Here is a 5,222-nt window from a genome sequence, read left to right as displayed (position 1 = left end):
CGGTGAGCCAGGGTCAGCCTCTAGCCTCAACAGAGTGTGGCAAGCGGGATCACTACAAGAGGTGTTCCCCCTGAGACCTGGTCGTCAGGACCTTCAGGGGCTGACCTTAGAGGCATGGGGCTGTTGTCACCACAGAGGGAGGTGTCTGTGCCGCACACAAGGTCTGTCCAGGCCGCTGTCCCTCCACCGTCTGGGAGAGAATCTGGTGGATCTGGAAGAAGAAACCAGATGAGAGACAGCTGGCTTGGGCGCAGTCGGGCCACGCCCCTCCACATCTGTACTGTGGCCTGATGAGCACCAAAGGGACACAGCTGCCAAGTATGTGCCCTGCACCCTTCCTTGCTGCCAGTCTCCTCAGGTCCTAAGGGCAGGAACCCTGGGTCTCATGAACTTGAGGCGAACTTTGTCGCTGTGACGAATGCACCGGCGTGCCTGTCAGCTGCACACCCAGGGACGAAGGTTCCTGTGGCTGCGCAAGGTGGGGCGAGGTGGGCAGCTCGGAGACAAGGGCACCAGGTCCATGACGACAGCCCCAAAGGGAGGCAGGTGCAGACGGTGCAGCAGGCGTGGCATGCCTGCATATGTAACTGCAGTGGATGCCAGGGGTCAACCTCTGTGGCCTGTGCTCAGCTCCACACCAACCTCCACCACTCTACCACTACCAAAACCTCCACCACCTCCAACATCCCCATTACTCCCATCACCTCCTTCACCTCCACCACTTTCACCACCTCCACCACTCTATCACCTCCACCACCTCCATTACCTCCACCACTTCCACCACCTTCACCACCTCCACCTTCACCACCTTCACCACTCTATCACCCCAATCACCTCCAACACTTGACATTTCCACCACCTCCATCACTCCCATCACCTGCATCACACCATCACCTCCATCCCACAGCTGTCACCTCCTCTACCTTGACTGTCACTGCTAATCCTCATGTGCTCATACTCACCATATCATCTCCACACCCTTGCTTCCATACTTTCATCCAGCTGTTGTCCTCACTCCAAACAACATTTGCATCACCAGTCCCAGCATCAGCTGTTGGTGTTCTTGGCCCAACTCCATCCCACCAAACCCTCCATTATCTGAGAGTCAGACTCACAGAGAGGGTAGAGAGAGGGTCAACTCCTCAGATGGCTGCATGGATGGGGCTTGGTCAGGCCAGAGTCAAAAGCCAGAAGTCTGCTACAGGTCTCTCACATGAGTTACAGGGGCCCATGCACTTGGACCATCTTCCACTGTTTTCTCAGGAACATTAATGGGGAGCTGGGTTAGAAGCCGAGCAGCTGGGGTTCAAACAGATGTCGACATGGGATGCCAGCGACACAGGCAGAGGCTTAGCCTGCTACATCACCGTGCTGGCTACCTTGTAAGGTATTGCTCACCTGTAGGGAGCAGTTAGGCACCTGGCCTGAGAGGGTGTTCCCAGAGCAACTGCTGTAAGTTCCACTTCTTTCTGGATCTTTATGCTCCATATTTTGGTCTCGTCCATTTGTCCATGCTTGCGAATCAGCCCTCAGGATGAACACCCTGTTGTAGAAAGAGGGTTCAATTAGTCAATTGAGGAGAGCCAAAGGGGGCAACTATTTAGGAAGGTTGGGGTCTACGCTGGTCTAGTTTTTTTTTTTTTTTCTAACTGGGGACAGAAGGGGTTGCCACCGACCAGTGTCAGAGAGAGGCCAGGGCCTGCACTTGGGGAGCTGGCCATGTCTCAGATCCATGTCTAGCAGTGGGGTTGGCACACATTACTCCGATCCTTGGTGTTGTCACCCACTGTGAACACCAAACACTCTAGCTCTCCTCTGCTTCCTGATGCCACCCTTCCACGGACACACAGAGGCCAGGAGGATCTTTCTGGAAAGTAACCAAGTGCCTTACACCAGCCCGTTTGAAATGTAGAAGTGATCTGCTTTCCTTAGCATAACATCAACCGTCCTCAGGGTCAGTGCTAGAGCATAGCAAGTTAAGCTGCTCCACTTCTGATCCAGCTCCCTGCTAACGCAGCTGGGAAAGCAGTGGCATCAGTGCTTGGGTCTTCAGGGACGTGGCGGGAGTTCGAGTCTCCTGACTTAGGTTCTTGTCATCTGGGGAGGAAACCAGTAGATAGAAGATCTCTCTCTCTCCCCGCCATAACTCTGCATTCAAATAACTATTTACAAAACCCCAACGAGGAAAAAAACAATTTCACTGTATCTTACAGAGTCCTCCTACATTCCCTGTCTTCTCTCTCCCCCCCTCTTCTCCCATCTCTCTTCCTGATTCTCTGTGCTCCAGCCACCAGGACCCTCTTTCAGTTCCAGGATACGTCATTTCAGACTGGGCTGCAGCACATGCTGGCAATGCACAAGACCTGGGGCTGAAAGTGTGCCTGGTAGTGGAGCTTTGGGGACTCCCTTTTGGGCTGCCGTTTCCACTGGTGGAGCATGAGAGCTGGGGCTGGGGGCAGGCCAGGCTGTGTTAGGCAGCAATCTCTGGCTTGTGCTGGGATTGGGTGCAAGTCATGTCAGGCTGGACTGCAGTACCCTATGGTAGGTGCAAGATCCAGGAATGGGAGCAGGCCTGGTAGGGGAGCTGTGGGTACTCCCTGCTACAGCCCCCACCAGTGAGCATAAGAGCCAGGGCTGGTCAGGAGAAGGTCAGGTTGATCAAACAGCAGCACCCATTGGCATACATGTAGGTTGGTTCTGGGGGCAAGTCAGGCTGAGCTAAACCGCAGCACTCATGGGTGTGCATGACAACCAGATGGGATGTGAGACAGACCAAGCTAGGCCACAGCACATGCAAAGACTTGGGTTGGGAGTGGGTCCGGTGGGTTTTATTGGGCTATCCTAATTAGATCATAGCACCCACTGTGAAGACCAGGCCTGTGGTGGGCTGGGTTGGGCTAGGCTAGGTTACAACACCCATCAGTTTGCGTGAGCAATGGGGCTGGGGGAAAAACTGACCAGGCAGCTGCATTTACCAGTTTATTTGCTGGCTGGGGCAGGTGATGGACTGAATCTGGGCCTGCACTGGCTGGCACATACAGCAATCAAGTCTGAGGTCACCCCAGGTGAGGTTTCTTGGGGGACTTCCCAACTAGACGGCTAGACTTAAACCCTGGCCACAAGGAAATTACAATGTATGTGGTCCGACCTTGCAGTGCATGTATTAGGACTGGGCCTCCTCTGTTACTGATGCCTGTGCAATGGACAGCGTGCCCAGAGGCAGATGGGGGGGGCATGACGACCAGCTCATCTAGGCCAGTAAAGGATGTTGAGTGCTCTGTCAGAGGATGCAAAATAGAAAAGGTTAGGCAACAATTCTGAAAGAGTTTGCAGCAAGGATCTGGGTCTGTGGATACACTAAAGGTAGACTTGGTCAGCCAATAGACCTTGGAAAGATTCTCTCAACCCCGGTGCAACAAAACCAACAATATCTCAGAACTATCAGAACCATTCTTCCTCACACCAGGGTCCCTAGGGCATCATCAAATGACTGTCCCCACCCCTGGGTGCTGATGTAGTTTCATAGCAAGGAGTGTTCCCCTTCCTACACGGCAGACACAAGAGAAAACAACTGAAATATTTGTCTCACGCTCCTTCCTCGGTCCCTGACCCTCCCCACCCTCATCGGAGAAGGTGCATCCTTCTAAGCTATGTAAACAATAATTCAGAAAGAAATCCAATAAAAATGTTGTGTCATGAGCATTTTAACCATGGAAAAAATAGAATGAGTGGGGTTTTCATTTAGCTTCGTGGTTCAGATGCCAGTTATGCATGTCCCTTGTAAGGGTTCCTGGGTCTGAGTCCCGACCCTGGCTCCTGACCCCAGGTTCCTGCAAACACAGACCCTGGCAGGCAGTGGGCTTGGCTTAAATGGTTAGACTCCTGCCATCCATATGGGAGACCTGGATTGAATTCCTGGCTCCTGGCCTCAACCCAGCCCAGCCCAGCCCAGCCCAGCCCTGACAGCTGTGGCCATTTTAGGGGACTGAATCAGCAGATGGCAGCTCTGCTTGTCTCTCTGACTCTAGAATGGCAAATAAAGTAATTAAACCAAGAAGGGACAGAGTCAGAGGTCATCGGACAGCAGGGTGGGCAAGGGTACTGCAGAAGGGGGAAGTGTGAGGGCAGAGGTGTCACGTGAGACGGTCGCGCATCAAGGAAGTGGAACGTCCTTGCAAAGCCTCTTAGGGAGCTTCTGCCTCTGGCCATGGGGGCCTTTGATGGCTACTGAGCAAGAGAGCGGCACAGGGCTTGCACAGGGCTGGCCAGGGTGGGTCAGAGAGCTAGAGGGCTGAGGGTGGCGAGCCCTGGGTGAGGGTGGCCTTGGAGACAAGTGGAGAAGGCCATCCTGAACAGGTGGCGTTGAGGGTGACAAGGGGAAAGAAACCCGGCCTTTGCTGTTGTTTCACGGTCAAGGTTTGGGCAAGGCCAGCTCCGGAAGTCAGTCTCTTTCTTCCCCCCTTGTTACCTCCTGGGTCACTGGCTGTGGCAATGCTGGGACAGGAGGCGGAGGGGCAAGGCAGGGTATGTGCCGGAGCAGGTACTTGGCCGGGGCTGGTCCCGCTGCTGCCCTTGGAGCTCTGATGGAGTTCATTAGCAGATAGCGCTGTGGAGGAGCCAGCACACGGGGTGATGACTGAGCAACAGGCATATAAACACACTTGGAGCAGGGAGCAAGGAACAAAACCCTGGGGGAGCCCAGCCTCCCACCACCCTTACCCCCAGTGTAATAACACCACTGTCTCATGGGGCCAAAGGGCCTAGGCGATACGAATCAGAGACCGCCCCTCTTCTTTTTGTAAACCAACAATAGCTTGTGACACAGGATGGCCAAGCCAGGGTTTTCTCAAGGGTGACTTCCCAGCTGTCCATTGAAAAATCCTTCCCAAACTTATGCAGCCAGGAGAACCCTCCTGCTGCGGGGGGGGGCAGGGCTCCAGGGAAGACTATAAGAGTGTCTGTCCCATGGGTCAGTGCGTGAGCAGTGGGCCCTACCTACCCAGAATCCCTGGTCACAGCCCGTCTCTGGGCCACTGGAGACTACCTGGAGTGTCAGGCAGGGTGGTGTTGTGGTTTCCACATGGAAAGTGGTCAGAGGGTGATGTGTCCCTGAGACGGGCCCAGGGCTTGCCCCAGGTGCAGGTGGGAAGCTCTCCGTGGAGGGAGGCCTGGGGACAGGTACCACTCACTGACGCCTCTTCTTGCAGGTCCCTCCGGACGTG

The sequence above is a fragment of the Ochotona curzoniae genome, unplaced genomic scaffold (assembly GCF_017591425.1).
Source record: "Ochotona curzoniae isolate NIBS_2020 unplaced genomic scaffold, NIBS_Ocur_1.0 contig_1, whole genome shotgun sequence".
Lineage (NCBI taxonomy): Eukaryota > Metazoa > Chordata > Mammalia > Lagomorpha > Ochotonidae > Ochotona > Ochotona curzoniae.
This window is presented reverse-complemented; position numbering follows the sequence as displayed.